Here is a 13555-nt window from a genome sequence, read left to right as displayed (position 1 = left end):
CGCCGTGGAGTCTAAAGCACAACTACACTTACTATCCTAATCCAAGACTTAGCTATAAGTTAACTAGAAATCAAGACTTATAGTTTTGGCAACTAAACTTGGCATAGAAATGGTTGCGAGTTCGACCGAGCAATGCTCTAACAGTGTGAAACTTCCTCATCTGGTGCTTAATTTTAAATAAATGAGGAAGATTTCAAAGAGCACGAAAAGGAATATATTAAGATTTTTTGTTGAAATCTGTTAAGGATCATATTTTATCACGAATATTCTGAATTATTTCCTGATCTCTTAATTTTGGTTTCCTGTATCACTCAAAGTAATTACTTGATAATATCGGTCCAAGATTTAAGAGAATAAGAAAGTTTATGATAAATATATAGAGATATCTTTTATTTTCAGAATTTCTAGGAATATTGATTCCAGAAAATCTTTATTGATTTTTATTTCTGAACTTAACTCCACTTTACCCGATTTAGCTGTCAAGTAAATACTGACCTATTTTAGTATTTCGAAAGCTTGGTTTCATGTTTTTCACTGGATATAAAATCACCCGAGCAAAGTTTCTTTATCCACAATAAGAAAATTGTTCTAGATGGGTGAAGATACTGTTAATATCGAATTTCAACTAGCATTATCCAGCATATAAAAGCGATTTATCTTTTGTATACTTTTATGGTTCTTGTGTTGATTAGGGGATTGTTGTAACTTCTTCTTCAGATGCAAAATTGAAAATTCAAGACAAATTTTAGGGTAATCAAATGGTTTTTTCGATGCAGATGAAGTGTGTTCCGATGGTTATCCTAATTAGTTTCATTTTTAGCTTTCTTTCGGTCCAAATAGGTTGACAGCCCAAGCCCCCGAGGAATCACATCAACCACCACAAAATTAGAACCCTCATTTGGGGCATACATGAAAAATTTGTGGCATACAAACTTATTATGCCATCCAATGCAAGATGATAAGGGGTGTTCTAGTGATGCTTAAGTTACTATAATACCCTTACATTGTTTAAATCATATTACTACCCTTTCACTTAATTAAATTCTAATCCTAAAACCTTACAACTAATTAACCAACCACTAATTAATTACCTTCCCACTAACTAACCATTACCTACTAAATTATTCCACTAATTAACCCACTTAATTAAAACCTAAAATAAAATTTTCTTTTATTCATCATCTTCTTCTCTCTTCTTCTTCCCTATTCACAATCGTTTTTCACCCAAAAAATAAATTCGATTAAACCCATAGATAATATGCCACCTCGTTATAAGCGATTTGCTAGATCAGGTAGGATACCTAATCCAGGAATTGTTTGTGCAGCAACTCAACCTAGGGTTTTTGATAAAGATGAAGTTGAAGAGGATAGTGGATTAATTGGTGTTGGAGAGCGAGAAATAGACCCTGATTCCTTAAAATTTCACATAGAAAGGTATTTCCCACAAACCCACTTTGTTTTTCGTATTTCATTGATTTCATGAAATGTAATCGATGATTCCTTGCCGTTTCGGTAGTTACAGTGTATAGTTCGGCTCACATTTATCATCCGAACTTATATTTTTTTCTACAGACGAAGAACAGTTCGGCTTAAACGTATGTTTTTTCTTGAATATCTAATCATCCGAACCTCCATGTTCGGCTCATTTTAATTTTTATGCTAATCAGCCGAACTTAAGTACGTGTATATGATATCTTACATTGTTCGGCTCATTTTTGATAAATATCGAATGCGCCGAACTTTACTCTGTGTATGGCTAATAACTCCCTTTAAAATTGTCTATTTATAGGTGACTTATCACCTTTTTTATTAGTAGAATCATATTTATTTTTTTAGGAAAATTAATTAAGGTGTATCATTTGTTTTAGTAACCATCCTGGAAAGTCCAAATAAAAGCTTAAAAGGAGAACAACGGAAGCGACTCATTCTAATTCAAAAACTCCCAAACCTCGAGCTGGTGGTACAAAGAACTTGCATGCAGGTAAAAGGGAAACTGACACGAGTGTCTATTTCCTGTAGAAGAACAAGAGCCCGACAATGATGAAGATAAGGATGATGAAGAGGAAGAACCATAAGAAGAACTACAACAAGAAACACAACAAAAACAAGAGAAAGGAAAGAAGAAAGTTGTTACATCAAGGGAGACAGGTAAGCACATTCCTAGTGATGATAATGTGATACGTGCTCGCGAGAATGGTTTTCCCCATGGTCTTCCGGAAGATGGTGGAAGAGTGTTGATTGGCTACAAGGATTCATGGGCGAAGAGTGAAAAAACGGGGATCTAAGAACCTCACCCAATATTTCGATTAGCAATCTGTATGGACTAACTCCAATATACTTTCTAGAGAATCAACTAGACATTCAGACTCAATCTAGATAAAAGTATATCAAAGAGTTAATATCTCAATCTCTCGATTTGATATTTACTCAAGTAAATGGAAATCTGCGAGCCTTTATCAAATACTAGAGAGATAAACTTGGATGGTACCAAAGACCAATATCCAAGTGTCAATCAATTTAAATCAACAACCAAAGGTTGGATATTCTAATTGATTGATCTTAACGCACAACCTGTGATATTTCAATTATATAACAAAATATAATGCGGAATAGAAATAACACAGACACCAGAAAATTTGTTAACGAGGAAACCGCAAATGCAGAAAACCCCCGGGACCTAGTCCAGATTGAACACCACATTGTATTAAGCCGCTACAGACACTAGCCTACTACAAACTAACTTCGGTCTGGACTGTAGTTGAACCCTAATCAATATCACACTAATTCAAGGTACAGTTGCACTCCTTACGTCTCTGATCCCAGCAGGATACTACGCACTTGATTCCCTTAGATGATCTTACCCACAACCAAGAGTTACTACGACCCAAAGTCGAAGACTTTAATAAACAAATCTGTATCACACAGAAAAGTCTACGATGATAGATAAATTTGTCTCCCACAGATAAACCTAAGAGTTTTGTTCTGTCTTTTGATAAAATCAAGGTGAACAGAAACCAATTGATAACCCGGACTTATATTCCCGAAGAACAACCTAGAATTATCAATCACCTCACAATAATCTAAATCGTACGGTAGCGAAACTAGATATTGTGGAATCACAAACGATGAGACGAAGATGTTTGTGATTTCTTTTTATCTTGCCATATCAGAGATATAATCTCAAGTCAATTATTCAATCGAACTCGTACGATAGAAAATAGAAAGATCAGATCGCTCAACTACAAGAGAAGTAGTTTTGTCTGGCTTCACAATCCCAATGAAGTCTTTCGGTCGTTAACCTACATGGTCTCGATAAGAAACCTAAGGTTAAAGGATAATCGACTCTAGCAAAACCAACTAGTATCACACAGGAGGTGTGTGGATTAGTTTTTCCAGTTGCTAGATATATCCTTTATATAGTTTTCAAGTCAGGGTTTGCAATCCAAGTTACCTTGGTAAGAAAGCATTCAATATTCACCGTTAGATGAAAAACCTGATTTAACCAAGCTAATATCTTTCAACCGTTAGATCGAAACTTAGCTTGTCACACACAAATGAAATGTATTTCATTTAGGTTTGAGTAACCGTACCTAAACGTGTACACTTAGTTGGTTCACAAATAGTTAACTAATGGAAAGCCATATGAGCACTTTCATATTAACCGTATTCATCTTCTTCACATAACTAGTTCAAATGACTCTTGATAACTAGTTAAAGAGTTGTTGAATTGCTTAGGTCTTTATGAATAGACACAATTGAAACAAAATCGGTTTGATTCACTTGAATCAATTCATGAACAATATATCCACGGTTTGCAAAGATTTCATTCCTTATTGATTTATTGTTTAAGTTCATGAACTTCCGATTTGAGAAATATAACCAGCATGGGTACGCGTACGGGTACATGTACCATAGCTACCAGATTTGAGTTTAGAAACTCAGAGAAATTTTCGGTCGAAAACTTCTGTGGGTACGCGTACGGGTATGCGTACCTAAGGTGACTGGTTTAACAGTTTGCAAACTTACAAACTCAGCAGAAATTTTCGGTTCGAAAAATTCCACTGGTACGCGTACCCAACCGGTCTCCTTCACCAATACCGTATGCACACACTTGGTTTCCGACACATGCATTTATACAATAATGTGCGGACACACTATATATGCTTATATCCATAGTTGGTTACGTAATCTCAACTCTACATTTCAATCATTGAAACATTCTTCTATAATGTTATAACAGTCGTTATTCACAACTATGGTCATCAAATCTATTTTCAAGATTGAAACGTCATCGTGACTTTTGTCACGGGTTAAGATGAAAAGTGGTTAAAGCGAAAGCTTACAAACACATATTTCGAGAAAAAGATAGGCGAGTAAACTCGGCTCGAAATAGCAAATGTGTGTGTATGAAAACTATCATACTTATACGACTTTGTCTCAAGAGTAGGAGATAGAGTAGAATTTTGAGTGATAGATAAGTTCAAGTCTCCACATACCTTTTAGTCGTATGAAGTTCCACTGGTTCCTTGAGTAGTTCTTCGTCTTCTAAGATGATCTCCATGGAGTCTAGAGATCAACTACACTAAACTGTCCTAAATTGAAACTTAGCTATAAGTAGTCTAGAAATCAAGGCATATAGTTTTAACAACTACACTTGATAAATATGCTTGAGATAGAAACGCATGGGAGTTCGACCGAACAATGCTCTAAAAATCTCCCTCTTTGTCAATTTTAGTGGCAAAACTATCAATACATATGGATTAAAAAATAAATAAAACTTTGTAGCTTCTTGTCCACATGCTTGATCTCCTTGGTGCTTCAACATTACTCGAAAACTTCGTCTTTTCCAAGTACTCCCATGATTCCATAGATGTTCAATTCAGCATCATAGTTGTTGAAGATCCGTAGCCATAACAATGAGAAAACAAAATCTCTTGTTCATTGTTATACAGTGTCATAGTATTATTACACAGTATCAAAGTTCTTATATCACAACTTCGACAACAATACTATGGTAATATGTATCGCTCCCCCTTAGTCAATACTTTCATCTCAACACGAAAAACACTCCCCCTTACATAATGATCCGTAAAACACGTAAACCATATGTATTTATAGTGTGAACTACATATTAATTCTCCCCATTTTTTTCAATAAATAGGCAAAGGTACGAAAATCGTATCCTAATGAAATTTCCACAGAGATGCTTCAAGACCATAGAAAAGTACATATCAACTTGTTTAGATGCAATCATAAAGCCGAAGCTAAATGCATTCATCAAGTAGTTTATAAAGATATAAGATAACCCCTAAAATATTCCACAACCGCACTCCCCACAAAGATATGGAAATTAAGCGCAAGTTCAAAAGAACTCTCCCTATTTGATGTCATTCCTGAAAGAACAACAAGAGCGGCCTTACTTTTATAAGAAAAGAAGGATTTCTTTAGACACCAAAAACCATAAGGAAATTATTTTGTATCAAAAAATTCTCAATCAAAATCACAAGAGAACCCATGATTAATTTAATCGGAATACACAACCAAATTAATCACAAACGAATCTATGATTTGTCTCACATAAGAAAACTTATGGAGCCGCACAGTATATGCATAAAATGTGGATTAGGGAAGATCAATACTGTGGAATATACAAAGATTCATTTTATTTTCATCATTGTTTGCATAACGACATATAATAGACATAATCTTTGTAAACAAAAGATTTTAACCTATTTTCCATCAAAGAATTGACATAATAGGCTTAACTTTTGTTTGTCAAAAGTTCATCGATATTGTATCAATACATGCATATCGACATATGAAAGAGATAACTTTTGACATCGTATGGGACAATAATAGTTCACGGACGCAAACACACATATCCCATAACATATTGCAATATATAAAACCTTAAAGATTAATACTGCAAACATCATCTTCCAAATCACTTTAGAATTTAAATAAATAAATCTAAAATCATTGCAAGATGAAAACGTTGGACATAGCTATGTGTACTCACAATAATGGCTATTCCAAACCCTAATTATCCTTCTTAAACAAAAACAATAATAAAATTCTCTTAAGAAATTTCCTAGGCATCATAGAGATTTCTCAAGGCATCTCCTGAGAATTGCTTCTCATTATTAAAGAATCCATTGATTATGGGATCATTCAATTCCTCTAAATCTTCGGAAATATCAGTTAACTCACTGAGTTCTCTTTTCAGATCAGACAAGGTGTTCTTGGTTAGAGACAACATTTGTTCATAGTGAGTTATCTTTTCCAAAGAGGCAACAATTTGAGATTTTAAATCATTTCTCTTGTTGATGAAATCTTTCACCATGCCTCTTAAAATTATTATCAAAATGACAAACAGATAAGAGACAGTTAGAGGAAGAATCTTCTCCATTCTTTGTCGACTTCTCTTCCATCACCCTTGAAGAAGTGATTCCTTTGCAAAGATACACATTAACTGCTTCAACTGCATCTTTTTTTTGTAGTACCTCTAGTTACAGGAGCCATGAGATAGTATATTTTTGGATGAAAAAGAAGAGACAAATGATTAAAAATATTTATGAATACCAAACCCTAGGAAGACTTTGAAAGAGTCTTTCAAGATTTATTATTCACCATCCATTTTCTTAGAAGAATATTTTCTTAACAAATATAAGTCAGACGATATACAAAACCAAAAAATTGAGCCACTTTTAGTGCAAACCTCATCTTTCCCAAGATAAAGATGAGGATAAAACATCACTGGTATTACCTAGTGACATAGTGAGCTGAGTGCTCACATTTTTTACCTTTTAGTGGCTTGTGAACGTTTGTTGTATGAACAAGTTTCTTACCTCGTCTAGATATGGATTTTTTAGGAAAACCTTGTTTATCCAGTGTCAAGTTCAACTTCTGTAAATTCTCTTATAGTTTGGTGATTCTTTTGGTTCTCCTTCTGAGTCTCCAACATGTACTTTGATCATGCTTTGTATTTCCACAAAACGAACACTTCAGAGATGATTTTTCTTGATGAGCCTTTCCCTGTTTTTCATAACAACCAACAATCGTTGTTTCCTGATTAGTTGGAGCAACAGTGTTGTTTGAGTTTACAGTTTTGCTTTTAAACCCAAAACCATTAGTGTTTCCAAAGGATCTCTGACCAAATAACATTGCTGCAATTTTTTTTGAGCTTCCAGATAACCTTTGCAGGTCATACTTGAGAATATCAATCTCTTCTTCCTTTAGAGACATGGTTCTGAAGAAATCATTATTAAGATGCTCTATCTCAATTTTTTTCGCCTGGAGTGATGATTCAACTTTCTACAAGGAGGCCTTTAGGTGAAGGTTCTCTTGAAGAATATCTTTATTCAAAATATCAAGAAGCTTTGTGTCATACTCAAGTCATGAATCAGAAGTTGAGGAGGATAGAGAATCTGAAGTAAGGGCTGTAAGTCCATTACACCTGTTAGACTCATCTGAAATGTTGACAACTAGAGTAGATTTGTCTTCTGTTGAATCATCTGAAGCGTTAACTGAAGATGGATATTTAACACATCCATTTTCCCTCTTTATCAAATTCTTGACCTTTCTGATTATCAGTGATTTATTAAAATCAACATGATTTGAACAACATTCATCAGCCCAAGACAAGTGAGAGGATACACCTGTTTTGGTTACAACATTGAGCATGAACGTTCTGCCTGTGTCAAGATCAATAATTTTTAACTTTCCTATCAGAGTATTTCTGGAAAGTGTATCGAGGTTATTTCCCTCAACGATGGCATGCTTCTTAGAATCGTATCTAGACGACAACGATCTGAGAATTTTCATCACAATGTCCTTTTCAGGAATAGTCTTACCCAATGCAAAAGATGCATTAATAATTTCAGACGCTTTGTGATTAAACTCATCAAATGAATCTTCATCTGCCATACGAAGGTTTTCCCAATCGGAATTTAGGTTTTGAAGTCTGGCTTCCTTTCACTGGTATTTCCTTCGAATACGGTTTCTAAGATATCCCACGCATCTTTAGAACTAGTACAATTTGACACATGGTGCTGAAGATCTGGGGTAATGGCATGTATGATGGCATTCAAACCGTCGGAGTTTTGCTTTGTAACAAGTATCAGCCGAACTTATATTTTTTTCTACAGACGAAGAACAGTTCGGCTTAAACGTATGTTTTTTCTTGAATATCTAATCATCCGAACCTCCATGTTCGGCTCATTTTAATTTTTATGCTAATCAGCCTAACTTAAGTACGTGTATATGCTATCTTACATTGTTCGGCTCATTTTGATAAATATCGAATGCGCCGAACTTTACTATGTGTATGGCTAATAACTCCCTTTAAAATTGTCTATTTACAGGTGACTTATCACCTTGTTTAGTAGTAGAACCATATTTATTTTTTTAGGAAAATTAATTAAGGTGTATCATTTTTTTTAGTAACCATCCGGGAAAATTCAAAGAGAAGCTTAAAAGGAGAACAATGGAAGTGACTCATTCTAATTCAAAAACTCCCAAACCTCGAGCTGGTGGTACAAAGAACTTGCATGCAGGGAAAAAGGGAACACGAGTGTCTATTTCCTGTAGAAGAACAAGAGTCCGACAATGATGAAGATAGGGATGGTGATGATGAAGAGGAAGAACCACAAGAAGAACTACAACAAGAAACACAACAAAAACAAGAGAAAGTGAAGAAGAAAGTTGTTACATCAAGGGAGACAGTTAAGCACATTCCTAGTGATGATAATGTGATACGTGCTCGCGAGAATGGTTTGCCCCATGGTCTTCCGGAAGATGGTGGAAGAGTGTTGATTGGCTACAAGGATTCATGGGTGAAGAGTGAAAAAGCGGGGGTCTAACAACCTTGCCCAATATTTCGATTAGCAATATGTATGGACTAACTCCAATATGCTTTCTAGAGAATCAACTAGACAGTCAGACTCAATCTAGATAAAAGTATATCAAAGAGTTAATATCTCAATCTCTCGATTTGATCTTTACTCAAGCAAATGGAAATCTGCGAGTCTTTATCAAATACTAGAGAGATAAACTTGGATGGTACCAAAGATCAATATCCAAGTGTCAATCAATTTAAATCAACAACCAAAGTTTGGATATTCTAATTGATTGATCTTAATGCACAACCTATGATATTTCAATTATATAATAAAATATAACGCGGAAAAGAAATAACACATACACCAGAAATTTTGTTAACGAGGAAACCGCAAATGCAGGAAAACCCCGGGACCTAGTCCAGTTTGAACACCACACTGTATTAAGCCGCTACAGACACTAGCCTACTACCAATTAACTTCGGACTGGACTATATTTGAACCTTAATCAATCTCACACTGATTCAAGGTACAGTTGTGCTCCTTACATCTCTGATCCCAGCAGGATACTACTCACTTGATTCCCTTAGCTGATCTCACCCACAACCAAGAGTTTCTACGACCCAAAGTCGAAGACTTTAATAAACAAATCTGTATCATACAGAAAAGTCTACGATGATAGATAAATATGTCTCCCACAGATAAACCTAAGAGTTTTGTTCCGTCTTTTGATAAAATCAAGGTGAACATAAGCCAATTGATAACCCGGACTTATGTTCCCGAATAACAACCTAGAATTATCAATCACCTCAAAATAATCTAAATCGTATGGTAGCGAAATTAGATATTGTGGAATCACAAACGATGAGATGAAGATGTTTGTGATTTCTTTTTATGTTGCCCTATTGGAGATATATGTAGGATCAGAATCTCGCAACGATAATGTCTCAGCGAAATTATCAACAACACAACACAATAGCGTCGCAGAACAATTTCAGAAATGATACGATAAACGACGTCAGCTAGAATCACGAGAAAGATGTGATAGTCCTGTGAAAATTAGAGAACTTGCGAGATTAACATTTGTAAGGTTGCGAGAATGTCACAGACCATACCCGAAAATAAAGGACAGATTAGCTGTCATCCACTATGTATTTCCCTATAAATAATCGTTCAAGTTGTAAAGAAAGAGAGAGATCTTTTTGAGTAAGAAACAAGTAAATATGAGAGAGAAAGTCTAGAGCAGAGGTCATTCTTGATTCCTTTATCTTTTCTTGTAATAATATTCAAAGATTGATCAATAAAATTAAGAGTGTAAATCTAAAAATGAGTTGAATAATAATGAAATCATATGAGGGATGTAGTGTAGGATTTCCTGCAACTACATAATGGCGCTAGAAACAGGGAGATGAAGATCGAAAGTTGAAGATTGTTGTTGAGATTGTTCAAATCAAGAAAGTGATTAAATAAATCAGTGAACCAGTTAAAAGAAAAATGATTAGAATTAATGAAGATGACAAAAGATTGGAGTGTAATATGATAACAAAGACGATGGTTAATGAATTCCATGAAAACATCAAAGGAATAATACATAAACGAAATTTTGAAGGAATGAAGGTTATGGCGGTAGAAAATACATCACCGCTGAAAGATTGGGAAAAGCAAAAAATTACATTCATGGCGGCGGAAATACCAAAAGAAAATTTGAACCACACATCTCCGTTGGTTATTACAGTGCCTATTGCGCGAAAAGAGAAGGAGACAACAACAAAATCCATGTGAGAATGAATATTGAACAGAACTTTAATCGATACAGGAAGTTCAGTGGATATAATATTTTATCATACATTCCGGGGAATGGGATTTAAAGATGAAGAAATGTCCAGTTCAACATATTTTGTTCACGGCTTTGGAAAATCCACAACAAAACCTAAAGGAGAAATAGTGGTACGAATTCCACTTGGAGAGATCGAAACACACGTAACACTTGCGTGGTGGATATGGAATCGCCATATAATATGTTATTAGGAAGACCATGGATACATGCGATAAAAGCTGTGTAGTATCAACGTTGCATCAATGTATTAAATTCCCCACCAAATGGAATAGGTGAAATCAGAGGAGATGTTGACAATGCGAAATTATGTCATCAAATTGAAGTAAAGCATTATGAAGGACAAGCAAAAAGAAACAATTTCGCAGAAAGTTGGCAAAGGAAGCAAAGAAAGAAGAAGAATTTAGAGTATATATGATAAGGGAAAAAGAAGGCAAATGCATACCCAACGAAATTTCGGAGGAAGGAGAAGGACCTGTGAAAACAATAAAAGAACCAACACCGATGGGAGAACCTAAACCCAGTTACACTGCCGCAGAACCAACAAAAGAAATAAACGTTGGGACTATAGAAGAACCTCTAATATTGATAATTGGAACCAAAATGGATGTGGAAGAAGAAGAAGAAAACTGTTAACCTGTTGCGAGGATATAAAGATGTTTTCGCAGGAAGCATGGATGAGATACCGGGAATAGATCCATCAATTGCATGCCACAAGTTGGAGATTAACAAAAATGTGAGACCATTTAAACAGAGAATAAGAAAAACTGCAACAACTTACCATTCCCAAATAGAAGAAGAACTACAGAAAATGCTTGATGCGGGAATCATAAGAGAACACCCAGAATTGATAGCGAATATGGTCATTGTCCCAAAGAAAAACAAAGGAATCAGGATTTGCATAGATTTCACTGATTTAAACAAAGCTTGCCCAAAAGATAGTTTTCCGTTACCAGATATTCCTCAAATGGTGGAATCCGCAGCGGGAAATGATAGAGTATCGTATTTAGATGGGTACAAAGGGTATAACCAAATCCCTCTCGCTGAAGAAGATCAAGAACATACTGCTTTCTTTGCCCCTAGAGGTTTATATTGTTACACGAAAATGCCATTTGGTTTGCGAAATGCGGGAGCGACATACCAAAGAATGGTAGAGAAGGTGTTCGCAAAATGGATACACAAAACATTAGAAGTATACGTGGATGACATGTTAGTAAAGAGTAAAGAAGCTAAAGACCATGTACAAGACCTGAGGGAGATTTTTGAACAAATGCGGCAGTATAACATTAAATTGAATCCTGAGAAGTGTACTATTGGAGTTGCATCGGGAAAATTTTTAGGCTACATTGTATCAAAGGAAGGAATACAGGTTGATCCAGAAAAAGTGCAAGCAGTTCGTGACATGCCAACACCAGCAACAATAAAAGATGTACAAAGTTGAATGGGCTTCTAGCTTCGCTGGGGAGATTCATTTCGCGATCATCAGACAAATGCAAATATTTTTTCGATATACTCAAGAAGGGTGCGAAATTTAAATGGACTGATGAATGTGAAAAAGCTTTTCAAGGGATCAAAGAACATCTTATGAATACAACTATTTTACAAAAAGCAGAATCAGGAGAAGAATTATTGATCTATCTTGCGACGACGTCGCATGCATTAAGTGTGTGTTATTGCGAGTAGACGCAGGAGTGGAGAAACCCATTATTACATTAGCAAAACTTTTAATACTGCCGAGAAGAATTACTCAAAGATTGAGAAGTTAATCTTAGCATTAGTTTATGCATCATTTAAGCTCCGCATATATTTTCAAGCGCACAAGATAAAGGTATTAACAAAAGTACCAATTGAATCAGTGATGAAGAATTCTAAAAGATCAGGAAGAGTGGAGAGATGGAATGCACAAGTAGGCCACTTTGATATTAAATATGAAATTTTGTCTTCACCAAAATCACAAGTTGTTGCAGATTTCTTGGCAGAATTTCCTTTAGAAGAAGATGAAGCGTAGAAGAAATGATGGATATAGAAGAAGACACGGAGATCCAAAAGATTTATTAACAGAACCAAATAGATGGGAGATATTGGTAGATGGATCATCAAATGGAGAAGGAAATGGAGTTGGAATTGTTTTAATTTCGCCAGAAGGAATAAGATGGCTTTTCATTCAGATTGGAATTCACATCCACTAATAATGAAACGGAATATGAAGCTGTGATACATGCCTTAAAATTCGCAATAGAAATGAAACTAGAAAATGCCAGGATCACTAGTGATTCGCAGCTAGTTATTCGCCAAATAAAGGGAGAGTATACTACAAATGAACCATCCTTGAAGAAATACAAGAAGCTCGTTGAAGAATTGTCAGCGAAAATCCCAAAAATAAAATGGAGGCACATTTCAAGAAAGGATAACAGACTCGCAGACGCTTTTGCTTTCATCTCAAGCATGATGACAGATCCAACTGCGAGATGCATAAAAATACAAACACTTCTGTCACCATCAATCAATAAAGAAGAAGAAGAAGTGGACGTGATGATAATAGACAATGAAGAAGAAGAACAAACGAACAATATCGCAGACTGGAGAATGGAACTTCATGCATATTTGGCGAAAGGAGAAACACCAAGAAATAGATTGGAAACACACAAGTTAAAAAGCCGTGCAACGAATTATGAATTAAGAGATGGGTTTATACCGAAAATCCTTTAATGGACCATCACTCAGATGTTTGACACGAGAGGAAGGAGAAAAAGTGCTAAAAATGTTACATAGTGGGGATGCTGGCAATCATAGCGGGGGAAGATCTTTGGCACATAGAGCAAAAATGCAAGGCTATTACTGGCCATACATGCACGAAGATGCAAAAAAATATCAAGACGTTGCG

This window comes from Papaver somniferum, chromosome 1 (genome assembly GCF_003573695.1).
Source record: "Papaver somniferum cultivar HN1 chromosome 1, ASM357369v1, whole genome shotgun sequence".
Classification (NCBI taxonomy): Eukaryota; Viridiplantae; Streptophyta; class Magnoliopsida; order Ranunculales; family Papaveraceae; genus Papaver; species Papaver somniferum.
Note: the sequence above shows the minus strand (reverse complement) of the source record.